At 43.4% G+C, this 27,646-nt stretch overlaps 1 protein-coding gene and 1 non-coding gene across 2 annotated transcripts in view; both read left to right on the top strand.

Moving 5' to 3' along the window:
* Positions 1-27,646, top strand: part of LOC100077095 (transmembrane protein 132C) — a 427,350-nt gene that overhangs the window by 145,491 nt on the left and 254,213 nt on the right. The gene's annotated exons all lie outside the window — the stretch shown is intronic.
* On the top strand, positions 24,668-24,805 carry LOC114809566. Its single transcript, XR_003757342.1, has one exon. It is a non-coding gene; the product is annotated as a small nucleolar RNA SNORA7 (small nucleolar RNA).

Raw genomic sequence — 27,646 nt, 5'->3', positions numbered from 1 at the left:
CCTGATGTCTCCCGCCCTCCCCGACCTTCCATAGTCACAGACTACGAACCCCTTGAGGGATAGGATCCGTTTCTAATTTTCCTCATATACTCTTTCCCATCACTTAGGGCAGGGCACTGTAGTCAATCGGTGTGTGCAGAACACTGTACTAAATGCTTGGGGGAGTACGATAAAACAAATTTAAAATAGTGCCAAGGACAGAGCTCTTTTTTCATGCCTAGCCAGGGGGAGGGAATTGAAGAAAGAGGACCCTCTTGAGACGTTGGCCCTCTTCCCCTCGAGGAAGCAGAAGAGGGGAGGCTGTGCTGAGGGATAAGTAGACCTCGTCGTGTTGATCATCTCATATAGCGTTCTTCATATGTCTGTGCTCAGTAAATGCTGTTGCTGCTGCTGACGATGCTGCTGAAGACAAGGTCAGAGTTGAATCCAGGAGCCCTAAGCCACAGGCCCCTTATCTAAGCCCGCCACTCTGATTTTCGCAAAGCCCAGAAAGTGGTTGAGAAAAGGGCAGGATCACGTGAAGCGTATCAGAATGTCAAAAATCTGTAAAGGGCACGCACGTCATGGATGATGCTCCAGGATGAAAATAATTTTGCAATCCCAAATATTTGTAGCTGTGTAAAATTAGGGAAGGAGCAGGAAAGATCACAGGTCTGAGAGTAAAAGGACAGGGTTCTAATCCTGGCACTTATTTGCTTTGTGCCTCAGTTTTCTCATCTCTAAAATGGGGATTTTGATTCCTTGCTCTCCCCTACTTTAGACTGATAGCCCCATCTGAGAGAAGGACTGTGCCTGACTTAATTATCTTGTATCTACCTCAGTGCTTAGCGCAGAGCTTTGCACATAGTAAGAGCTTAATAAGCACCACAATTATTATTGAGGGGAAGCAGCGTGGCTCAGTGGAAAGAGCCCGGGCTTCGGAGTCAGAGATCATGGGTTCGACTCCCGGTTCTGCCACTTGTCAGCTGTGTGACTGTGGGCGAGTCACTTAACTTCTCTGTGCCTCAGTTACCTCATCTGTAAAATGGGGATTAACTGTGAGCCTCACGTTGGGCAACCTGATTTCCCTGTATATACCCCAGTGCTTAGAACAGTGCTCTGCACGTAGTAAGCACTTAACAAATACCAACATTATTATTATTATTATTAATTCTAATTATTACCAATAATGATTATTATCACTGCTAATAAAGGAGATAAGCAAACTAATGCTGCACTTTTGCAGCAACATGGCATTATACCATTTTCTACCACATTAACTATGTCTTCTCCACATTTATTACTGCCCATAATATAAGAAGCATTTTGGAATCCTTGGCTTTTCCCAATGAGTTTGGACACTTGGAAAATACAATCAGCTTATACAAGTCTGCATAAGGATGCTTAAGGATGAGTAAACTCACTCCCAGTTATTCTCTCTCTAGTTTTTGCCTGGTCACGTAATACAATATGTAATCTATAATTAAGATCCCAGTTATACCCTTAATTCTATGCAGTGGTGGTTGCTAAAGTCATTTTCAGGTTGATCCTAGCCTCAGTCAGGGACAACCCAGACTGAAAGTCTTTTGGGACAGTTAGCTAGCAGTTGTTGAATGTTGATGACTTTGCTCTGGAGGCAAATTCACAAAGACGTTACACTGGTAATTTTGAACCACTTTTCAGAGGCAGGCAACGCTGTGGTTTGACCGTAAAATGGAAGAAAACCAAAGTTGCATACTAACCAACAGTAAGAAACCCCTTTTCATCATCAAAGACTGTCACTAACCACAAATTTTCATTTTCACTGAATCCTGATACCCAGATGGAGGTCCCACAATAGTCAGGCAAAAAAAAACAAAGCAAAAGCAAAATATGATGGCCTTTATGTTCTTTGGGTGAAGAGCAGAATGGAGTGACAGTGTGGTGTATATCTTCATACTAAACTGAGAGCATATAATCTGCAGTAATGTTTAGTTTGTGAGGCTTCTACCTACTACAGAAGGCAGATCCAGTTTCTGGAGAAATTTCATCACTGTCATTTTTCAGGCCTCAACACCAAAATGGCAAGACAGAATCCTCAGCAATGAATTGATAAGATACAGTCATTCCACCAGCATTGATGAACTCTCACTGTAACAGAATCCCACCCTGTGGGACTTCAGCGGGCTAAAAATATTAGCAGAATGGTGGCTTGTTGTCTTCATTATGCAAGAAGGACAGACAGGACGATTGTTCTGAAGAATCGGTAAAGTTCAGTCTCAAATAATGTGGTATAGCAGTGGAATTTTGAAAGAACAAACTATCAGTTGACCTCCCTGCTTTGTGGCCCTGGCAATCAGATACTGGTTTGTTGTTGTTTTTTTGAGGAGAAGTTCCAGGAAGACTAATTCCAAAAGGCAGATTCAAAATCAGAAACACATTCTGCATGGAGTAAATTCAAAAGCCCAGGATTATTTTTACACCCTCTCAGTGTGAAATGGATTGTTGTTTGCATAAGGATCTTCGGCCAACCAGCCACAAGAATAAGACCATCAAAGAGGTCAATTTTATGATTAATACATAAAATACAAATACAGAATACATAAAATACATAAAAAACATAAGGACATGATCTCCTTCTTTTCCTCTCACCCTTTCCTTCTCTCTCCCCCTCTACTCTGTCTCACCTCTTTCCCGTTCCTCTCTCTTCCCCTTTCTCTCTTGATCTCTTATTCCTTGGTTCTTTACCCCCCCGTCTATCCCTCTCCCCTTACTCCTTCTCTTTCTCCTTCCCTCACTAGGAGTTTCTGCCTCTTTCCCTTTGTGTCACCCATATTTGTAAGACTTTCTCCTAGGTCATAAGCTCATTAGGGGATTTACCGCAGAAGAAGTCAACTATACATCTTTTGTTTCCTTTTTATAGTGGTGCTCATTCAAAAATTAAAAAGGGAGAGTAGCAGTTAGATTACCTCGGCTTCCACACTCCCCTCAGACAGACCAATAAAAGGAGTGGGAATAAGCAGAGGAAAACCAACCGACCAAAGCAAGTGATGTGTATGTTTGGCCACGGGGGATTCCCTTCCAACAGGAACAGTAAAAATAAGAGGCTCTGGAGTTTCAACAGGGCTGTGCTGGGGGAAAAAAAGCCTCCAAAGACGATATGAAGAAAGCATATTTCCTTGGATTTCTGCTGTGTGACCTTGGGCAAGTCACTTCTCTTTATCTCAATTATCTCACCTGTAAAATGGGGACTGAGACTATGAGCGCTTTGTGGTACAGGCACTGGGTCCAACCTAATTAGCTAGTATCTCCTCAGAGCTTAGTACAGTGCCTGGCACATAGTAAGTGCTTAACAAATGCCATAAAAAGAAATTCTTCTTCTTATACAAGTTGACCAAAGGTCTCAAACTAGATGGTCTGATAGCAGTGGAACCCTGTTTCATTTCTTACTCAAAGTGTTGGAGGTTTAGGAGTTTAGTGACCCAGATGCAGCTACACTGAGTGACCCTTTGCCAAGAGTTAGAGCCCCAGGGCCCAGGCTGAATACAAAGAAAACATTCTGAATGTAATGACATCCTTAGAGGGTGCCTTTTTGCTGGCCTGAAAACGTGGGAACCTTTGGTGATATCTGGAAGTTTGCAAAAAGGGAGGAAAACTCTTGGAAAAACTATCTGTAACTGATTGAGCCATTATTCAAGAAGCTAGTTCCAAGTAAAGACTAATTCCTAGGGGATAAACCTCAGAACTCTGTTTTGACCTGGGACAGAATGCATTATAATGGGAAACGTCAAGGGAAACAGCCCGGCTTAATAGAAAAATAGAAGTCTGGAGACTTGTATTCTAATCCCAGTTCTGCAGTCTACCTGCTGTGAAATCTGACTGTAATCTGATGGATTGATCAGATACAATCTCATCTGACTGTATCTATCCCAGAGTTTAGCACAGTGCTTAGTTACCCATCCTCAGACATAAGCTGAAATGTCTCAGGAGAAAAAGAATGAATTTAGATAATAGTTTAAATGGCAAGTACAGGGACTCTTGGATGGATAATAATAATTTGGTATTTGTCAAGCGCTTACTATGTGCCAAACGCTGTACTAACAAATATGGATATTTTATTATTGCATTATTATCATTATTATTCTAGTATTATCATTATTATCATCTCACCTATTTCTGAGCCTGCAGGAGTAAAGACAGATTTGGAATTAACTGAAATCTGTGTCTCCTTCCTATATCCAGGTATTTGATTTCCTTTTTGCCTGTCCCACTCCTAAAATATTGTTCAATTCTCTGATGAACAAAAAGTCTTAAGCAAAAGCATTTTCCACTACAGTCATATGTTTGTTTGTATTTGTTAAGCGCTTGCTATGTGCAGAGCACTGTTCTAAGCACTCGGGTAGACGCAGGGGAATCAGGTTGTCCCACGTGGGGCTCACAGTCTTAATCCCCATTTTACAGATGAGGTAACTGAGGCACGGAGAAGTGAAGTGACTTGCCCACAGTCACACAGCTGGCAGGTGGCAGAGCCGGAATTCGAACTCATGACCTCTGACTCCCAAGCCCGTGCTCTTTCCACTGAGCCACGCTGCTTCTCTTGCAGTCATAGTCAGAGGCAGGGGTCGGGATGGGGAGGGGAGCAGGGGAGACGTTAGGAGATATTTTTACTTTTATTATATTGGATCAGACACTATTACATTTGCCTATTCATTTCTCGAGAATGGTCTGTGTCTCCTAAAACAGTCTGGGAAGAATTAAATGCATTCTTGTCTCGGGAAATCTCACGAAAAATTTGAAAGTTCAGTCACCTGGCGTTGCAGTTTATGTCCCTTCATTTTCAGAACATCTCGGAGGACCCAGGTGGTATACCTGTTGCTATGGAAACCGCTGCTTTTTTTTTCTCCAGCAAAGAAAAGAATGTTATGAAAAACATATAACTTTTTTCTGTCCCCAGATTGCTTCAATTTTTCTCAACCTCTAATTTAAACATTTCAGGGGGACTTTTTTTTAAAGCAATATTCTATAGATTGAAAGAGATGAGTGTATCTTATGTAATTAAAGTCGGATTTTTCTCTCATTTCACCTTATGCTTTTAAGGACTGTGCACTCTAAATAATTCCTTACCCTTCCACCGTGCTTTACACTGGGTACTTTAAAAGCACTTCATAAACCATTAACTATTGCTGTCCCCTTCTTAAAGAGATGAAAATGGCGAGTTTCTATAACCTTTCTTTCTATTAGGCCTAGGGTATGTCATGCTATTGAACTTGAAATTCTTTGCTCTAATCTTACCCGCAGCCTTTTGATACCCCTTGGGAAAGGCAACCCATTGAGGAGTATAGAAGAGAGAAATCCTGTTTCGGGCGGTAATTTTTTAGGCTGAGGCCACTTTAATTGAGGGTCCTACCAAGTGCTTTTCTGCTGAGGGATACAATTTGCTGAGGGGAGGAGGTTGGTTTATTAAATATCCACCCTGAGTGACCGGTATTTATAGGCCCCTGAGAGTGGCTGGATAGTTACCCATCCTCAGACATAAGCTGAAATGTCTCGGGAGAAAAGGAATGAACTTGGATAATAGTTTAAATGGCAAGTGCAGGGACTCTTGGATGGATAATCATAATTTGGTATTTGTTAAGTGCTTACTATGTGCCAAGCACTGTTCTAAGCACGGGGTAGATACAAGGTAATCAGGTTGTCCCACGTGGGGCTCACAGTCTTCATCCGCATTTTGCAGATGAGGGAACTGAGGCCCGGAGAAGTTAAGTGACTTGCCCAAAGTCACAGAGCTGATAAGTGGCAAAGCCGGGATTAGAACCCACGACATCTGACTCCCAAACCCGGGCTCTTCATTCATTCAATAGTATTTATTGAGCGCTTACTATGTGCAGAGCACTGTATTAAGCGCTTGGAATGTACAAGTAGGCAACAGATAGAGACAGTCCCTGCCCTTTGACGGGTGCACAGTCTAATCGGGGGAGACAGGCAGACAAGAACAATGGCAATAAATAGAGTCAAGGGGAAGAACATCTCATAAAAACATTGGCAACTAAATAGAATCAGGGTGATGTACCCACTGAGCCACGGATTACACTAGATCCTTCGTTTGTCCATCATCAAACACTCTATCAATTCACCATTCTGGGAAGTTGAAAGAAGAGGCCAAGAAGCACCAGATGATTACGATAATTGAGTTTTAATGAGGACTTCCTAATTAGTCTCCGTCACTTTCAAAAACCACAGACTTTTAAATGTCCTATTGCCATGCATTCTCTTCTACATTTTTCCTCACATTCCCGGGAAAACCTGTAGTAAGTGAGGAGCAAAGGAGAACTGAGAGAGAGCAGGTCAAAATGAACAAAAGTAGAGGACCTCAACTAACGTGACCCGTGCTCCAAAATTCTTTGAGGATCCAAAATGCACAGACAACTCTATTACCTACGATCTTCCCTTCCCCACTGTCCCAGGCACGTTTCTTAGGATCAGTTGATTCAAAGAACGTGAGAATGTTGAAATGATTCTAGAAAACCAAAGCTTGCATCATTTCCAGCTGGAGGGGAGAAGAAACTTAAATTTCCTAAGAAAATCGTTATCTCTGCAATCTTTGATGCTCAGACTTAACAGGTCTACTGAGATATTTCACTTTATGTCAGAAAAATGGATGACTATCCATCCACTCTTGTGAGCCTCTAAGAGGGGTGCTGAAGCCCAGTAAAATACTCTATCTTGGCATGATAAAATAAAATAAAGAGGGAAGGATTGCATTGGCCTTTGACAAGAAAGATGTAAAGAGCTCTCCGTCATGTGCTGTGCTGTTCTGGGTGTCTTTATATCATGAGAGCATGGAAGATGAACATATGTCAGTCAGGGAAGAGAAGCAAGAGCTCTGGATTTCTGGATTCATGTCTCCTTTGGTTCCTAACGTTAAAATGGGAGAAAAAATCTCCAGCCTTTCTGAGATTTAACCTGTGTGCTTGACCCCCTAAGAGCTTTTGGTGAAAGGAGGGTGCAAAAAAATGCTAATTCCCCTATTACCGTTTCGTTAATCCTCATCCAGGAGGACTGATTGTCTCATTGTATATTCAAAAGCAAGGCTGTATGTAAAATCAGTAGATCCATGCATCCTATCATATAATCTTCTCACACAATCATCTGTCCTGGCTTTCGTTCCTCAGAGGAAGGGGGCTGGACCACGTGACCTCCTCAGTCTCCCATTTAGGTAGTCCTATCCTCATTACTTATGGGTGTTTGTATATTTTCATTTTTGTTTTCATTTGTATAATCAATTATCATATCTGCTGTTTTTCCTGATAAACTCGCACTATTAATTGCTATAGGCTCCTACATGTATTGTTTGTGAATAGTTTTTGTTTGCCTCGTCTCTCACTTTCATCTGTAAGTTCCTTGAAGATGTGAAATGTGCGTTTTTCTTCTGCTTTACTCTTCAAATACATAGTTCAGTGCTTCAGACAATGCTGGTGCTCAATAAATGCACTTGGTTAATTGATTTTAGTTCTACATTCTGTGATTCTATGATAATTGGAGGGAGAATATTTTAAGAATAGGACTAGTAATAGCATTTATTGAGTATCCATTGGCTGGGTTGGGAGTTATCATCATCATCAAAGGTTTTTATTTGGCGTTTCCTCTGTGCAGAGCACCGCACTAAGCATTTGGGAGAGTACCATGCAACAGGATTGGTAGACATGTAGCCTGCACACAGTTAGCTTACAGTATAAAGGGGAAGTTATAGGTGCATATTCTTGTCGTGAGATTGTTATTTACACATCCAGTGCATGGAATTGATGAAGTGAATTGAAAGTTGTTCTATCATTTCTTTACTTAATTTGTCAACATGTCCCTAGTGAAACTTGTTTGAGAAGATGCCACTTCTCCGCCCTTGGAATTCTGAGGGTTAAAAAGTTTAAATAAGCCACATTGACTTAATCTACTGCTAATATCAAGTGGACAAAATAGAATCCCATAGTCTGTGCCACTGACCAGGTTGCAATTTATTATGAAGATACCGGAACTTCTCCAGCCTGAGTGAAGCCCAATAAGAAACTTCATTCTCATCTGATAGTATCAGGATTCCATTCTAGAGAAAAAAAAAATAATAGTTTTCTAATATGAAATGTGCAAAGATGTAATCTTATCAGGGCCTTACTGTGTGTTTATTAAAGTTTTACCCAACAGGCTACAAAAAAATAATGCTGCAAATAACCTCTGTTTTTTTATAATTCTGATGATTTTGTCAGGTAGCCTAGTGTGATCCACAACTAGCGTAAGCAGAATTACAAGCTTCCTCATGAAACAGGTAGAGCAATCTGCCACTGAAAAAAGATGAATTTGACTCCAAGCAAAATTGAAAATACTTTTATTGAAAACTAGTAGAATAATCAATTATCCAACTGCTTTACACTGGTGATGGTGTTTCTCAATCTGGTTTCCTTTTTAAATCAATAATTTCCTTTCTGACACTAGTCAGACACAATCCCTGTCAAACATTGACCTTACAGTTAAATAGGAGGGAGAACAGATATTGAATCCCCATTTTACAGATGAGAAAACTGAAACCCAGAGAAGTTAAGTGACTTACCCGAGGTCACATAACAGGCAAGTGACAGACTCAGAATTAGAACTCAGATCTTGTGACTCCTATGCTCTTTTCACTAGGCCATTCTGCGCAGGTGACTGTCTTCTCCTCCTTCCCTCCATTCCCCCACCTCTCATCTTCAGTTATGAGAGAACAAATAACGAGGTCACTCTCTCTGCCTCCTGTCTCTCCCCAACTCCAGTCCATTCTTCCCTTTGCTGCCCGGATCATTTTTCTACAGAAATGTTCAGTTCATGTTTCCCCACTCCTCAGAAATCTCCAGTGGTTGCCCATCCACCTCCACATCCAACCAGAAACTCCTCACCATCAGCTTTAAAACACTCAATCATCTTGTCCCCTCCTACCTTACCTTGCAGATTTTCTACTAGAGCCTAGCCATCACGCTTTGTTCCTTCAGCGCCAACCTGCTCACTGTACCTCGATCTCATCTCTCTCACCACCAGCCTCGCATCCACATCCTGCCTCTGGCCTTGAACGCCCTCCCTCTTCGTATCTGACAGACTCTTCCCACCTTCCCACCTTCAAAGCCTTATTGAAGCCCCATCTCCTCCAAGAGGCCTTCCCTGACTAAGCCCTCATTTCCTCTTCTCCCTCTCCCTTCTCCATCACCCATGCGCTTGTTCTTGAGCTCGTTGTTGTGTAGGGATTGTCTCTATTTGTTGCCGAATTGTGCTTTCCAAGTGCTTAGAACAGCGCTCTGCACACAGTAAGCTCTCAGTATATGCAACTGAATGAATTCACCCTTCCCTCAACACCAGAATACTTATGTACATATCAATAATTCACTCAATTATGTTAATATCTGTCTCCCCCTCTAGCTTGTAAGCCCTTTATAGGCAGGGAACCTGTTTACCAACTCTGTTATATTTTGCTCTCCCAAGTGCTTAGCACAGTTCTCTGCACACAGCAAGCACTGAATAATTACAACTGATTGATTTCCCCATTCCTCTCAATCCTTGGAATTGAGAGGGAAAAGAAGGGAGAGGACCTGAGCCTATTGCTTCTTGTCAGAGGTTTCTTTGACAGTGTCCTCTAGGTTGTAAACTCCGTGAGGACAGGGATAGTGTCTATAAAATATTATATTCATTCATTCAATTCATTCAATTGCATTTATTGAGCACTTACTATGTGCAGAGCTGTATTGTACTCTCCTAAATTCAGTGTTCTGTACACAGTAAGAGCTTAACAAATACCATCAATTGATCGAAAAAATAGGAGGGACTACTAATTTCATTTCTTATATGCCTGTCAGCCTTTCTCTCTCTCCTTCTGCCAGTCTCTTCTGCCTGTCTTTCCATTTCTTCTTCTGTTTCTCTCTGTCTGGATCTCAGTCCCCATTTCTCTGCATTTTCTGCCTTTCCCCTTCCCTCCCCACCCCCAACTTTTGCACATCCTCGGTTCACTGGGCCTTCCCCTTGATAAATCCCAACCGCAGTTCTTTCTTAGGTTTCTGGAAACTTGATGATCATACATTTGTCTAGTGTCTCTAGTGAAACTGCTCCTCGTGGTTTGATTGGCCGCCATAATTGTGTCTCTGATGGGACGTGGCAGAAGCTCTGTGAGCACAAACACCCAGCATGCCAGACAACCTGCAGCCAAGGACGTGGGTCCTAATCTCGGCTCCGCCACACAACTGCTGTGTGACTTTAGGCAAGTCACTTAACTTCTTTGTGCCTCAGTTACCTCATCTGTAAAATGGGGATTGAAAGTGTGAGCCCCATGTGGGAAAACCTGATTACCCTGTATCCACCCCAGTGCTTAGATCAGTGTTTGGCCCATAGTAAGGGCTAAACAAATACCACAATTATTATCATTGTCATTATTAACATGACCACTTTAAGTGTTTTGAGAAGCACCATGGACTAGTGAAAAGAGCATGGGTCTGGGAGTCAGAAGAATTGGGTTCTGATCCTGGCTTTGCCATGTACCAGATGTGTGACCTTAGACAAGTAATTTCACTTCTCTGTGCCTCGGTTTCCTCATCTGAAAAATGGGAATTAAAACTGTGCACCCTGTGTGGGACAGGGACTATGTCCAACCTGATGAACTTGCCTCTGCTTTAGCACTTAGTTAAGTGCCTGGCACATAGTAAGTGCTTAACAAATACCGTCTCTAGTTTAGAAGTTTGTTGCGGGCAGGGAACGTATCAACTCATATTGCAGTCTCCCAAGTGCTCAGTACAGTGTTCTGCACACAGTAAGTGCTCAATAAATATGATTGATGGATTAAAAAGTGTTTAATTGAAACACCACTAAGTGGTTTACTAAAATGCTCAAGACCTCACTATTTGTAGTGTGGCTTAGTGGAAAGAGCACGGGACTGGGAGTTGAGAGACCAGGGTTCTCATCCCAGCTCCACCCACTTGCCTGCTGCGTGACCTTGGGCAAGTCACAGACATGAATTCAGATGTGGATCCTAGTCCTTAAAAGTCTTGTTGGAAGAGGGGAGTACAGACACCCAGGTGGGAAAAAAACAAGCTAATTGAGGAAATCAGACACAGCAACACTAAAATCCTTCTCGGGGTGGCACCTGGAGAGTTTCCTGAACTCTACCAGTCTCAACTATGGGAGGGAGAATCAAGCCGAGTTATACTCATTCCATTCCTTAGCTTGGGCAGTGGCTAGCGAGTGGAAGGCCAACTGCTATAAATCAAAACTCACCCGTGCTGGGCAGTAGCGGCATGGGAGAGAGTCGAGAGTGGAGATTAGAGTTTGCTGCGTGGAAGGCGGGAATGGTAAACTACTCCTGTATTTTTACAAAGAAAATTCTATGGATGCAGAACGATTGCAGATGGAGAGTGGGGCGGTCTGGGAGAGATGTGTCCATGGCGTCGCTATTGGTCGGAGGCGACTCGACAGCCTGAGACAAGGCGACATTAAAATGTAAGATCTAGTGTAAAGGGCAAGTGACCGGGGTGCAGGAGGCCCAGGTTTAAGTCTCAGCTCTGCAGCTTGCCAATTCTGTGACCTTGAACAAGTCATTTAACTCCATCTCTTCACCTGTTCAGTGGGGATGAAAGATCTGCCCCCTTCCCCCTTCAAAGAGCTTCCAGTCTAGAGGGGAAGACAAACATTTAACAGGAGATTGGGAGCCCCATGGGCATTAGGGAATATGTCCAATCTGATGATCATGTATCTACCCATGTGCTTAACCCAGTGCTTGACATCCACTAGCTCTCCCCCTCGCACAGAATTGATTTTATTTATCCTTTCTAATTTTTGAAAGACTTTGCCTACACTCTTTTGCAGTCAAGTGGGCTGCATATTTTGTGGTGCTGATTAATCAATGCATTATTCTTCTATACACAATCCAGCGGTCCAGCCTAGTGCTTGACAAATAGCATCGTAATAATAATACAAATGAACAGTTGTGAAGATATTCACCAGTTTGCTGAAGAGCGGAGAAAGTACTACTGTCATAAATGTCATTAGAAACGAAACTCAGCAAGAGAATAAGGCCAGGACCACCCCAGATAATATTTTATTAATGGAGGGTCACCTGGGCCATCACGGGAAGTGGCTTTATATCAAGAGAAGTCCCGATCCCTGCCTTTAAGGATTGGGTCATCAAGAGGATCTTACTTGTTGGGGTCCCCTGTCATCTGATAATATACGATCTTCTTTCATTTTCTTATCATGGCAAAAGGAACATTTGGAGATTCATAAAACTGAACTCCTTTTAGGTTGAAAGAGATTTGCTTGTGATGTGTACCTTGATGTCATTTTTCTCTTTGGAAATCAGCTTTCCTTTGTTTTCCAGATGATGGTGAATATAGCTCTTTTTCTTTCTCATAATGGTGATGGTGGTGTGTTTTTCTGGGTGGTTTTTTTTTTAACGCACATGCCTTAGTATTCAGAATCCAAGTCTTCATCCTTTGTATAGCTGAGTGGCCCTTTTTGTTTTGTTTTTCTTGTTTGATTTGGCTCTTCTCTTTGTTTTAATTGGAAACGAGCCAACTCATGAATATTCATGACCCTGTTAAACAAGATTTTTATTGAAAACAAAAATGGATCTGAAGTCTTTCATTTGTCACTCTAGAACCAGCCAGAGAAAGCCCCATTGAAAAGGACTTCTGAGTGATTTTTGTCCCTTAACTGGAGTTTAGCTTCGCTGACAACCCAGCGCCTTCTTGGGCACCAAGGTGTTTGTGTTGTCTTTCCCTTTTCAACTGAGAACGCGATATCACACTCAGATCTGTATCTTTCCCTCTGCCCCCTTTCAGAGCAGGAATGACTTACGATAAGCTGAATAGGCGGGGAGAAGAAATCATTCTCCTAGTCATTTTACAGAAGAGAGGTAAAAGGGAAACAGGCATCTGAGACTGTGCTGCCTTTCACTCCTACTCCCTCAGGAAAGTGAGCGGAATGAGGTTCACGCTCTCCCCCTCGCACAGAATTGATTTTATTTACTCTTTCTAATTTTTGAAAGCCTTTGCCTACACTCTTCTGCAGTCAAGTGGGCTGCATATTTTGTGGTGTTGATTAATCAATGCATTATTCTTCCATACACAATCCAGCGGTCCGGCACTAGTCATTTTTCATGAGGCCTATTGTTACTGGGCAGAAAATAAATACACCATCAGAAATGGATTGCAGTGCCTGGTGTAATATGAAGGTGATGGTTAGCTTTGTCTTTTTATAAGCTGGGTTCATTTCAGATGTTGAAATCCACAGAAATGGGCTTTGTTATCCCGGCAAAGTTTTCTCAAGACAGGAAATATGTTAGAGGCCTAGAAAATAATGATTTTTATTAAGCATAATTGCTTTCCTACAGAAGCACTGTAATGGAATGTTTGGACATAAATAAGTGGAAAAAGACAAAATAAAATTATAGAAAGGGAGCCAAAGTCAGAGAGTGAACTCTAACTCCACAGTCTTTTAAAGATCTTCATGGAGGAAAAGTGCCTGGGAAGAGGAAAGGCTTCTGGATAACAAAATCAATCCATCCACCAATGGCATTTATTGAGCGCTTACTGTATGCAGTAAAAATAATAATATTAATAATAATTGTTGTATTTGTTAAGTGCTTACTATGTGCCAGGCACTGTACTAAGCACTGGGATAGATAGAAGGAAATCGGGTTGGGTGGACTTCCTGTCCCACAAAGCGCTCACAGTCTTAATCCCCATTTTACAGGTGAGGTAACTGAGGCACAGAGAAGTGAAATAACTTGCCCAGGGTCATACAGCAGACAAGAGGCACAGCCAGGATTAGAACCCAGGCCCTTCTGATTTCCAGGCCCAGACTCTATAATAAAAATAATGTTGGTATTTGTTAAGCGCTTACTATGTGCAGAGTACTGTTCTAAGCGCTGGAGGAGATACAGGATAATCAGGTTGTCCCATGTGAGGCTCACAGTCTTCATCCCCATTTTACAGATGAGGGAACTGAGGCACAGAGAAGTGAAGTGACTTCCCCACAGTTACACAGCCGCCAAGTGGCAGAGCCAGGATTCGAACCCATGACCTCTGACTCCTAAGCCCAGGCTCTTTCCACTGAGCCACGCTGCTTCTCTATCCAAAAGGTAATTCCAAAATCAGGAAGTGAATGAACTCAACACGGTGAGAGAGGAGGTATTATCATTGATCCTAAAGTCAAGCCCAAAGTTGTTCAGAAAAATAATAAATATTCATTGAATTTCTAAGTTTTTTGCATACATGGAAATATGTCGGGATTTATCCTTTCCTTACTCTCAACTTAAAATTCTTTTACATTTCAACATTGTTTTTTCTACCAATGCCACTGAAAAGTAGGGAGGACAAGAATCATTCTTCTCCCTTATTGGCTAGAGAAACTGAGGCATAGTGAGGGAAAATGAATTATGCAAATTTACACCAACAGCCAAGTGAAGTGGAGAGTTGAGCAGTTATCTGTTCCTTAACCCACCCAACCAGTTGAATTAATGTCCCAAAGTGGATTTTTTGCCTGATTCATAACGGTCGATTTTGTATTTAAAGAGTGGGCATGGCTACTCATCTGGGCAATAGCATGCTTGGGGTAAGCAGTCAGCGGAGAAGCTGCTGCTGAGGGTTAGAAGTTGCTTCCGTGATAGAGGCAAGCTGATGAAATTGCCATGGCCCAAACGATGGTAAGGCGGATAGGGAAAAAGCAAGGATATCAAGAGGGCCTAGCACATTTATCATTTCTGGAGGGTCAGAGCAAAAAGGAAATTTTGAAACTGGAAACAAAATTCAGAAGCCAGGAGCCCAGTTTGATTGATGTACAGTGAGGAAAGAATTGCTATGACAACAAAGTATTTCTTCCTAAGGGAGAAATATGTGGGGAAGCAGCATGAAGGCGACAAGACTTCCAAGTGAAATGTGTGTGTAAATAGGGGCCAGGTTTTTTTGAAAGAAAGAATTGTTGAAAGAAATGACTGTGATTTTGGAAAATTGGAAACATAAAACACTTACAAAGGCTTCCTTTTTAATTCATATTATCCAGGTCTTAACAGAGTTTTGTCACTCTCAAGTGTGATTATCAAGATGGAAGCCTTGATCTACACTGCGTGGTCTTTAAGCTATGGTGAACTTGCTGAGGAATAAAGGGATAAGGACTCCATTTATTGGTATAAAATTTTGAGGTGCTTCTTGGAAATGTCTATCTCTGTGAACTTCAGGAAATATCCATGGAGAATATCTCCCAAGAAGCAGTTTTAACTTAAAGGAGAGAGTAATAATAATAATAATTGTAATAATAACCGTGGTATTTGCAAAGTGCTATATGTTCAGAACTGTGCTAAGCCCCAAGACAGATACAATCAGATCAGACAAAGTCCCTGTCCCTCATGGGGCTCACAGCCAAATAGGGAGAACTGGACTTGAATCCCCCTTTTTACAAACGAGGAAAGAATGTTGAAGTAGCTGGCTCTGGCTATGGATGGCCCCATCAACTCCCTGGAACTAATGATGGCATGGCAACTCTGTGCCCGAGGGCTCCGGCTTTTGTCTTAAGAAAAAAGTTCTAGAGACAGATACATGTGGGTTACAAGCATTTATGTACCTCGATCTCATCTACCTCGCCGGCAACCTCTTGCCCATGTCCTGCCTCTTGCCTGGAACGTCCTCCCTCTTCATATCCCAACAGGCAATTACTCTCCCCCGATTTGCATCCTTATTGAAGACACACCTCCTCCAAGAGGTCTTCCCTGACTAAGCCCTCTTTTCCTTTTCTTCCTTTCCCTTCTGTGTCACCCTGATTTGCTTCCCTCTTATTCATTTCCCCTCCTAGGCCCACAGCACTAAAGTGCATATTCGTCATTTATTCATTTATATTAATGTCTCTCTCCCCCTCTAAACTGTAAGCTTGTTGTGACCAGGGAATGTGTCTGCTGTATTGTACTCTACCGAGCGCTTAGTACAGTGCTCTGCACACAGTAAGTGATCAATAAATTCAATTGATTGATCGTGACAGGTTGGAGTGACTATGCTCCTGTGAGGTTAATTTGAAATGTCTTCATGGCACCATGAAGGGATTTAGCCCAATACCTGCATTTGTCATTGCAAGATGTCACTGCTTGTTTCTTTTTTCGAGTGGATTTCCTAGCTCTCCCCTCTTGTCTCCTTCCCTATGATGCCTTCTCTTCCTGCTCTTCCTGCTTGTTTTAACATTAAAAATTGCTTCTTGCCCTGAAAATAGGATTTATGGTTCAAAAGTTCTCCAGGCAGGATTTTGAGGTCTTCACTAGCAGAATGCAGTAAATAGTAAATAATGGGTCAGGAAGTCCTGAATCTTTTTTAGTGACTCTCATTGGATTATTCTGGAGAGGGAAATTATCTTTCAGAAATAGATGTCTGGTTTTCTGGGTTTATGGTTGGCTTTTTTTTTTTTTGGACCGCTCATGAAATCCTGTCAAGGTGATTAAAAGAAAACCATATCTCATATTAAGGTATTCAAGGAATCAGTGTAAAATGTAATCCCCCACCCCCACTAATTTGTTCACCTTCTGACATTTACATAATTCTCAGAAATTAGATGATTCATTTAGACTAAATGAATTCTAAAAAATAAAAGAAACCAGTGACATTTACCAGCAGGACGGCAAAGTGCCTGTGACCAACAGACCTAATATGATTTCTTCTCACCGTTTCTTAGCATTTAATTATTCGCTCCATACTTGAAAGGCAGGTGCTTAATAATAGTGTCTCACATCAACATATCCTTTTATATCCCAAGAGATTCCAAAACACCTCAGAAAACTCCCCAGTAGAAGCACTTCATCCATCAGTGAGGTGAAACCTCCAGCTGCTTAGCAAATCCACCCACCCAGAAGTAATCAGAGGCACCGCTGATGAGGGCTCAAAAAGAGGAATAAGACGTTCTCCCCCCATGGAGACACTATAAAAGGGAAATTAGGGTGGATTATTCCCATTTCTGTAGGATTTAAACTAGTCAAGACCATTTCTACATCTCATAGGCAGACACACTCCCACATTTAAATAGCTGTCATTCTTCAGTCACTCAGTCGTACTTATTGAGCGCTTATTGTGTGGAGAATACTGGGCTAAGCAGTTGGGAGAGTACAATGTAATAGACTTGGTAGACATTTTCCCTGCCCACAGTGAGCTTTCATTCAAAGATGATGGTATGGACAATGGGACCTTGTGCAAATTAGAAGCAGAGTGGCCTAGTGGAAAGAATCAGGCCTGGGAGTCAGAGGTTCTGGATTATAATCCTAGTTCGGCCACCTGTCTGCTATGTGACCTTGAGCAAGTCACTTCACTTCCCTGTGCCTCAGTTACCTCATCTGTAAGTGGGAATTTAGAGTGTGGGCCCTACGTGGGACATGGTCTGTGTCCATCCTGTTTATCTCGTATCTGCCCCAAAGCATAGAACAATGCTTGACACAATGAAAGTGCTTAACAAAAACCAGAAAAATAAAAAATGGTCAGATATAGCTAAAGCAGGCCTTGTCCAAATTCTATCCTAAGCTGAATGCATGCAGAGATTCTCCTCTGCTAGGTTGATCCCCTTGTCACCTAAAATTCCTTTTGGTCTCTGCAAATCTGCCCCTTAGTCATCCTCAAGTTATCAACTAATGGTGAATAATCACTCTCTGTGCCTCGGTTACCTCATCTGTAAAATGGGGATTAAGACTGTGAGCCCCACGTGGGACAACCTGATTCCCCTGTGTCTACCCCAGCGCTTAGAACAGTGCTCGGCACGTAGTAAGTGCTTAACAAAATACCAACTCTCTCGATGACTGCTTGAAGTAGTGTAGATTCCAATCTCATCTCCATTCAAAGATAACAGTTATCATAATAATGATGGTATTTGGTAAGCACTTACCTTGTATGTCCCAGATACTGTACTAAGCACAGAATTAGATATAAGATAATCAGGTCTGACACATTTTCTCTCCACATAGACCTCAAGTAAGAGGGAGAACAAGTATTTAACCCCCATTTTACAGATGAGGAAACTGTGGCACTAATCACTCAAATCCTTGCCCTCTACCGAACACAGGTCTTGAGGCTAATTTCCAAGCTAATTTCTAAAAGTTTAGAATATGAGTTGTAACGCAATCCAGGTCTCAACAATGCCCTAGCCACTAGAAAGAGAAGTCACCTGCCACAGATGTGAGGGAAATGGAAATCTGAGCTCAGATCTTGGTCCTTAAGCTGGTGACGGCAGGAAGTCCTGTACTGAAGGGCCTCCCTATCACTGACATAGTCAAGGCTAATCCCAGGATTGCCCTAGAATGATCCCTACTAGCTGGTGACCTGAGTAAGATAGAAATGAATCGTTTGTGTTGTTCTACTCTTATACAGGTCCTGCAGGTACATTGCAGGATGGTTAGCTGCTGGTCTAGGGGAGAAACCGAAACAAATGATAATTTAGTGAGCTGAGGCTAAGGGAAAATTGCCAAGGTTATTCGGGATTTACTTCTTCTATCACCCTTACCCCTAATCAAGAAGACAGCAAAACATTTGGTGTCGTGCCAATGCAGTCAATGACTTAGACAGCAGACAAACATGTCTATGAAGACAGATGCGTTCAAACGATTATTAGCATATAGTAGCAGTTATCCAGCCTGATGCATCTGTTTTCCTTTCCAGGAGAAATACCTTTGTTCAGTCACCTTTTCTCCCAGAGAAACTATACGTTATACTATATTATACTAAACTTTACCCGTGATTAGACTCTTCTGCAAGCTGTTGTAAAGGACATTCCAGAGTAGTCAGCTCAGCCGGTTCTTCCTCAGAGCGCATCCATGGAGAACTGAGAACTGGGAAATCTGGCATGGAATTTCCTAAGACTTGAGCGCCATCTCTAAAGTCTGCAGTTCTCTTTTTCCATACCCACTATACTTCACCCAATTCCTATGAGGCAGGGACAGCGGAGAGAAGGGAAGTTTCTCTATTATACAGATGGAGAAACTGAACTGATCTAGGACCCATCAGTCTCTCTAGCTGTATCTTGGCGTCTCACTTATAAATGGGCTAGGCCGTAAACTCACTGTAGGCAGGGAAAGTATCTACCCACTCTCTTATAGCGTACTCTCCCAAGTGCTTAGTACAGTGCTCTGCACACAGTACGCATCCAGTAAATATAAGGGATGTGATATCAAACTACATACCTGGATAAATTCACCTTTCTCTGTTGGGTTAAATTCACTTATTAAAAACCTAGAAAATGCTAGGCTGCAATGGTAAGCTGATCATGTGTTCTCTTTCCAACATTAGTTATACCATGCTTGAAGGAACCAGGTGATGGTTGCCTTGACTGACATTATCCTCATGGTTATGAGATTGTTGGTTCTCTGAGGGCAGGGACTACGTGTACTTATTCTGTTGTATTCTCCCAAGTGCTTAGCACACTGCTCTGCACTCAGTAAGCACTTAAAATATGCCGTTGAGCATGATATGCCTTTGAATATTCCTAAATTTTCATATCTGAAGCCAATTTCAGACCACTGATCTTCCCTTCTTCAATGAGCTTCTGAAATCACAATTTCTCCAGGAAGCCTTCCCTGAAAAATCTCTCTTCTCCCCAACTTATTTCCCACCCTCCTGCCAATTAAGCACTTCCACTTCCCTGACAAATCTCTTCTCCCCAACCTATTTCCCTCCCTTCAACCAATTAAGCACTTCCACTTCCCTGACAAATCTCTCTTCTTCCCAAACTATCTCCCTCCCATCAGCCAATTGAGCACTTCCACTTCCCTTAAGAACTTGGGTACTTACCTTTCCCCACCTCCACCCTCATCCTCTTCAGAGCACTTATAGACATATTTTTAAAAAACTCTGTTTTTTCCCGCTTTATATAATTTACTTTAGTTTCTGATCCCCTGCTAGATTGTAAACTCCTTGAGGAGAGGGATTATATCTTCCAACATTACTGTACCCTCCAAAAAAGTGTAGTGCTCTGCACAGGGAAGTCTTCAATAAATAGGATAACAAAAACTCCTCACTCTAGGCTTCAAGGCTCTACATCACCTTGCCCCTTCCTACCTCTCCTCCCTTCTCTCTTTCTACCGCCCACCCCGCACGCTCTGCTCCTCCGCCGCCCACCTCCTCACCATCCCTCGGTCTCGCCCATCCCGCCGTCGACCCCCGGGCCACGTCCTCCCGCGGTCCCGGAACGCCCTCCCTCACCTCCGCCAAACTGATTCTTTTCCCCTCTTCAAAACCCTATTTAAAACTCACCTCCTCCAAGAGGCCTTCCCAGACTGAGCTCCTCTTCTCCCTCTACTCCCTCTACCACCCCCCCTTCACCTCTCCGCAGCTAAACCCTCTTTTCCCCCTTTCCCTCTGCTCCTCCCCCTCTCCCTTCCCATCCCCTCGGCACTGTACTCGTCCGCTCAACTGTATATATTTCCATTACCCTATTTATTTTGTTAATGAATTGTACATCACCTTGATTCTATTTAGTTGCCATTGTTTTTACGAGATGTTCTTCTCCTTGACTCTATTTATTGCCATTGTTCTTGTCTGCCTGTCTCCCCCGATTAGACTGTAAGCCCGTCAAACGGCAGGGACTGTCTCTATCTGTTGCCGACTTGTTCATTCCAAGCGCTTAGTACAGTGCTCTACACATAGTAAGCGCTCAATAAATACTATTGAATGAATGAATGAAAGGATTGATTGACATCTCTTCCATGAAGTTATCCAAACCCTTCTTGAGCCTATTAATAGTTCCTGTCTTCACAACTACCTGAAGCAACAAATTGTATTAGCTTTCCACCTCTGGAGAAAGAAGTGTTTTGGGGTTTTTTTTGGTTTGTCCTAAACCTATCACCTTCAAGTTTCAATAACAGCCAATCAATCACTCAATCAGCAGTATTTATTGAATGTTTGCCATGTGCAGACCACTGTAATTAGCACTTGGAAAATTCTATAGTTAATCTCCACCACCAAGGAGCTTGAAGTCTACAGAGGGGAAGAGACATAGAAATAAAATAAAATCATGTATCTTGGGATCTCAGGCTGAGATGGCATAGTAGAGATATTTTTAGAAAGGATTTTTAAAGTAGAAACACGTATCCCGACTCTGGACTCCATAGGCCAACCCTCAGTGGCTGCAAATGTTAGAATTGGCAGTCAGCTGTTTGGGATGGGTTAGGAATCCATCAATCTGGAGTCAGGGGATTTGGTCAGGTGACCTTTCAGGTCTATTTTCTCTGATTCCACGTTAAATGGGAACTGCCTCATGTAGACAAAGGAAATATCTTTGCAGCCCCATACTACTAAATCCCAACTCAAAACCTGCCCCAATGGCCCCTGGTCCTAAATAATCTCTAACCAGGCATAGTGGCTACTTAGTTTACAAACTTCCACCCTCTCTTGCTCATCCCTTGATCCCATCCTGCTGGCAAGTCATGTAACTTCTCTGTGCCTCATTTTCCTCATCTGTAAAATGTGAACCAAACATGTGTTCTCCCTCCCCTAAAATCATGAATCCCTTTTAGGATGTGGATTGTATCTAAGTCTTAGTGTGGTGGCATTCTTGAACAATTATCCCCCGTCCCTACTCTGCCCACTCCCACAGGGATTTTAGAGACAACTCTAAACCTTCATCTTTCCAAATTTACGAGTCTAAATCCCATTATTCATCTTGGTATAGAATATGCTTCAACACCTTGGTTATTTTAGTTGCCCTTCTCTGAACCTCTTCAAACGCTGAAGTGGTCTCACTAATTTTAAAATGGAATGGAAAGGGACGTATCAGTTCCACCTCTAGGATTTCAAGTTCAACATTATAGTCAGTTGGAATTGTGGATTGAGAGAACTATTAGAATTTACGAAAAGAGGATGAGTTAACCCTACTAAAACCCAGCATTGTGAACTATGACCTCTGATTTGGGGGCAGTGGGGGTTTGGCGGGGGGCGGAGAGAGTGTTTTTTATGATATTTGGGATGTGCTAGTTATGTGCCAGACACTGTACTAAGTGAGGGGGTAGAAATAAATTAATCAGATTAGACACCGTCCCTGCCTCACAAGGGATTCACAGTCTTAATCCCCACTTTACAGCCGAGTTAGCTGAGGCACAGAGAAGTGAAGTGACTTGCCTAAGGTCACAAAGCAGTCAAGTGGTGGATCAGAGATTTAGAACCCAGGTCCTCTGAGTCTCAGGCCCGTGAACTTTTCCACAAGGCCGCTCTGCTTCCCGGTGTTGATACAACAACCTGATTTTACATGTATTCCAAAATATTCCAGATCTCTGAGTAAGACAGTTGGCGAGATAGGATGTGGAAGTTAGAGGCATATGGTTGCTAAGGCTGTTATTAAAAAAAGTCTGATATGTTTTTTCCACTCCATCCGTTGCATTTCTGCAGAATCACTGGAGTTAGCTTCTTTGGCATGCTAAACATAGCTTAGGGTGAGCCCTAGCTGTGAATCAAAGAACCTGTTTGTAAATAAATAGTCTTTGCCAAACCCTATTTAAGGCACCTGACATGACTGACATATTTCACTTTCATTCTGCCTCCCTTCCAACCCAGAGGAATCAAAGGAAATGTTGATGGTTGGGTGGTTAATTGCAGTAACAAGAGAAGTGAAACATGGAAATGAGACAGATGCAATATCCCTCAACTGTGTCTCTGAAGGTAGAATTAATAATGAGTTCCAGAGGGAGAGGTAATCCTTCCTTTCTATAGGGGTGAATGTATTTTTTTGGTAAGCCAGGGACGTTCATGCCTAGGAAATGCTGAAAGACGTGAACAGAAGCATTTTTCATTGTCAGAAAGATGAACTTTCTGATTCTGATGCATGTTGGATGAATGCACCTCCCTTCCCTAAAACTGTGTCACTTAATTTCATTTCTGGGAGAAAGACTGATCGTCCGTAATCGGGTTATTTTAATCACCAAATAGATATATAAGATTTTGCTCTGGGAAACCGTAACTCCCATTGTATTAATTCTTATTGGCTCTTTTAATTGGCAGTTTCCTCCCAGGGACCCAGAAATATCTTTCGAGACCAAAAGAATTAGGATGTGAATCATGGCTTTCCCTTCCCCAAAATATAACTGATTTGGGTCAGGGGAAGTCTTAGGGAGGACATGCTTGCAATCCAGAGAACAATACCCTAGATTCTTGACAGAGTACAGTTTGGCTGTGATGTTGTAGATGTAAGCTGACCCTTTCGCTCTTGAAACTTAAAGTACCGTTTAGCCCCTGACCCACCAAGCTACTTAAGGCAGCTTCAGAAGGCCTCCTCTGGGCCCGTGGTGCATCAAAGGATCCAAGCCAAGTCCACCTCCTGATTTAGGAGATCCCCACCCCACCGGAACTGTGGCCGTTTTAAGACCACGCTAGGGTTCTGAGGGATTCCAGAGCTAGTCTGCGGAGTCCCATCCGCCGTCGCCATCAGTATATTGGAGAGCTGAGAGATAATTGAAGTGTAGCTATTGGTCTATTCCTGGCTCTGCAGCAGGGATCACCTGGTGGCCTGGCCTAGTTGTTGTCTTGCCATCTTCTAGCAGGACTGCTTAGGGACCACAGGGCCAGGCGAGGTGGGGAGGCTCGTGTGTGAGAAGCAGCATGGCGTAGTGGATGGAGAACGGGCCTGGGAGTCCGAAGGTCATGAGTTCTAAGCCTGACTCTACCACTTGTCTGCTGTGTGACCTTGGACAAGTCGCTTCACTTCTCTGGGCCTCAGATTGTGAGCCCGTTGTCCGGCCTGGATTGTCTCTATTTGCTGCTGAATTGTACTTTCCAAGCTCTTAGTACAGTGCTCCGCGCAGAGTAAGCGCTCAATAAGTATGATCGAATGAGCGAATGTAAAATGGGGATTGAGACTCTGAGCCCCACGTGGGACAGAGACTGTGTCCAACTAGATTTGCTTGTACCCACCCAAGAGCTTAGTACAGCGTGTGGCACATAGTAAATTATTATTATTATTAATAAACTGCCACACCACATCCCTCACAGCAACCCAGTAAGATGGACTGAATCTCCAGCATCATCTATCAATCAGTGGTGTTAACTGAGTAGTTACTCTGTGCAGAGCACTGTACTAAGCATTTGGGGGAGTATAGTCCTATAGAGTCGATAAGCAAGATCACTGCATTATTCTAGTCACAAATACAGACATTCTAATAAATGACAGGGAAGTAAAATAGTATTAGGATAGGTACATAAGTGCTGTGGGACTGGTGATGGGGAGAGTATCAGAGTTTTTAAAGGGTAGACACCCTCGTGCGTAGGTGATGCGGAAAGCAAACAGGATAGGGAAATGAGGGGTCCTCTTTTTGTTTTTCTTTAATGGTATTAAGTGCTCACTACGTGCCAAGCAATGTACTCAGCCCTGGGGTGGACACAAGCTGATCGGGTTAATAATAATGTTGGTATTTGTTAAGCGCTTACTATGTGCCGAGCACTGTTCTAAGCGCTGGGGTAGACATAGGGGAATCAGGTCGTCCCACGTGGGGCTCACAGTCTTAATCCCCATTTTACAGATGAGGGAACTGAGGCACAGAGATGTTAAGTGACTTGCCCACAGTCACACAGCCGACAAGTGGCAGAGCTGGGATTCGAACTCATGAGCCCTGACTCCAAAGCCCGTGCTCTTTCCACTGAGCCACGCACAATCCGTGTGCTACATGGGGTTCACAGGCTTAATCTCCGTTTAATAGACAAGGAAACTGAGGCACACCCTCTAAGGGTCGCCCCTGGAGAGATTCCAGTCCTCTTCCAGTCTCGACTACAAGAGGGAGAGTCTAACAGAGGCCTTCCCATTCCATTCCTAGCTTGGCCAGTGGCTAGTGAGTGGAAGGCCATCTGTTACAAGTCATAACTCACCTGAGCTGGGCGGCAGCGGCATGGGAGAGCGTCCAGCGCAGAGACTCGGAGGCACTTCTGTATTTTTACCAAAATAAGCCTATGGATCCACTACCAAAGCGACTGCAGATGGAAATGGGGCATTCTGGGAGAGATGCGTCCATGGCGTCGCTCTGGGTCGGACACGCCTCGACAGCATAAGACAACAACGACAAACTGAGGCACGGAGAAGTTAAGTGACTTGCCCAAAGTCACAAAGCAGGCACGCGGCGGGGCCCGGATTAGAACCCAGGTTCTTCTGATTCCCCGTCCCGTACTCTTTCCACTAGGCTACACTGCTATCAGGGAGAAGATATGACTTTAGTAGGGTTTTGAAGATGGGGAGAGTGGATAATAATAATAATGTTGGTATTTGTTAAGCGCTTACTAGGTGCAGAGCACTGTTCTAAGCGCTGGGGTAGATACAGGGTCATCAGGTTGTCCCACGTGAGGCTCACGGTCTTAATCCCCATTTTCCAGATGAGGAAACTGAGGCACAGAGAAGTGGTGACTTGCCCAATGTCACCCAGCTGACAAATGGCAGAGCCGGGATTCGCACCCATGACCTCTGACTCCCAAGCCCGGGCTCTTTCCACTGAGCCGCACCGCTGATGCTATGATGGCAATAATGATGACAGAAGGGACAAGGTATTCTTCTCTTGTCACTGCTGCCGCTGCCTGGGAGTCAGAGGAACAGGATTCTAATCCCCACTCTGCCTCCCGTCTGCTGTGACACCTGGCGCAAAGCGCTTCACTTCTCTGTGCCTCAGTTTCCTCATTATAAAATGAGGACTGAGACTGTGAGTCTATGTGCAACAGGGAGCGAGTCCAACCCAATTATCTTGTATCTACCCCAGTGCTCAGTACAGTACCTGTCACATACTAATGCCTCGTGGGAAGCAGCGTGGCTCAGTAGAAAGAGCCCGGGCTTGAGAGTCAGGGGTCTTGGGTTCGAATCCCGCCTCTGCCACTTGGCAGCTGTGTGACTGTGGGCAAGTCACTTCACTTCTCTACGCCTCAGTTACCTCATCTGTAAAATGGGGATTAAGACCGTGAGCCTCACGTGGGACAATCTGATGACCCTGTATCTCCCCCGGCGCTTAGAACAGTGCTCTGCACGTAGCGCTTAACAAATACCAAATTATTATCATTATTATTACAAGCACTTAAATGCTACAGTTATCATTATTGTTATTTCAGGCTACGGTGATTGTCCTTTTGGAAATATTTGATGTAAGGCTACCTGAGAATGAAGGTACTATCTGACAGACCAGAAAATAACCACTAGAACATAATAGCTTGTGACGGGTAACACTTTTACTTATTTGATAATGAACTCCCTGAGTGAGGGGCTTAAGGAAAATGATTATGTTTGTCAAAAACTTGAGATTGTTCTCTGCTGTTAAAGAGCTAATAGAGACATGATCTGAGAAATAATGTCTTTTCTTCACCACTGACCTGGCGGATTCAAGAATTACCCAACTTAGAAAGCTGTTTACTTTCTCTGTGCATTTTTCCACTCTGAAGTTTCTTACCCAGGGGCTAATCGTTAAAGCGGTTGGTGTTCGTAGGCTTCTCCTACCTTAGCCTGTTTTCTTCCGTTTAAAAAGTGAGATCAGTCCCGCTCCGCTGCCAAAACTGCATCTCCTGCCCCGTCTTTCTTCTGTTCACACATTGACCCTCTTGGGCTCTGATACTTCCCCGTAATTCCCCCTAGGCTTCCTTGCCACCCCAGGCAGCTCAGCCCAGAGTCTTAAGGGTATTGAGAAGCGGCGTGGCTTAGCGGAAAGAGCCCGGGCTTGGGAGTCAGAGGTTGTGGGTTCTAATCCCGGCTGTCCCGCTTGTCAGCTGTGTGACTTTGGGCGAGTCACTTAACTTCTCTGTGCCTCAGTTCCCTCTACTGTAAAATGGGGATGAAGACTGTGAGCCCCACGTGGGACAACCTGACTACCCTCTATGTACTCCAGCACTTAGAACAGTGCTTGGCACATAGTAAGTGCTTAACAAATACCGTAATTATTATTATTTTTATTATGGAGAAGGAGGGAAAGGTAGCTTAACCACAGGCTGTGTTTCTAGAGGGGATACCCTGGGCTTGAAAGGCTTTTAAAAATAACTATCTAACTACCCGTTTTATGAAGGAATGAATGCATTTAACATGGATTTACAAGAATCCTTCTCCCTCAATAATAATAATAATAATGTCGGTATCTGTTAAGCGCTTACTATGTGCAGAGCACCGTTCTAAGCGCTGGGGTAGATACAGGGTCATCAGGTTGTCCCACGTGAAGCTCACAGTCTTAATCCCCATTTTACAGGTGAGGTCACTGAGGCAAAGAGAAGAGAAGTGACTTGCCCACAGTCACCCAGCTGCCAAGTGGCAGAGCCGGGATTCGAACCCATGACCCCTGACTCCCAAGCCCGGGCTCTTTCCACTGAGCAATGCTGCTTCCCCACCTTCTCCCACCTCCCTCCTTCCTACCAACCTTCTACCTTCCTTCCTACCTACTAACCTCTCCCAGGAAACTAGGAACCCTCATTTATGTGCCTCCATTTGAATCTCTTTCCTTAACTCTCTATTTTTGCCTCTTACTCGGTTTTTGGCTAGTTAGTGTAGCGGCCTAGTTTTACCTCTTTGCTTTTCATTCTTTGTCACCTTGTATCTACGAGCCTGTCTGTGTCTAGATCTCCCACTCTCACCCCGTCAGACTATCCTGTGAGCAGCAGTGTGTCCTAGTGGAAAGAAAACAGGACGAGGAGTCAGGAGTCCCGGGCTTTTTTCTCCAGCATCAACATTTGCCTGCTTTGTGTCG

This window comes from Ornithorhynchus anatinus, chromosome 2, assembly GCF_004115215.2.
Source record: "Ornithorhynchus anatinus isolate Pmale09 chromosome 2, mOrnAna1.pri.v4, whole genome shotgun sequence".
In the NCBI taxonomy this organism is placed as follows: domain Eukaryota; kingdom Metazoa; phylum Chordata; class Mammalia; order Monotremata; family Ornithorhynchidae; genus Ornithorhynchus; species Ornithorhynchus anatinus.
The sequence above is the reverse complement of the archived record's forward strand: the minus strand, read 5'-3'. Positions and strand labels throughout refer to the sequence as shown.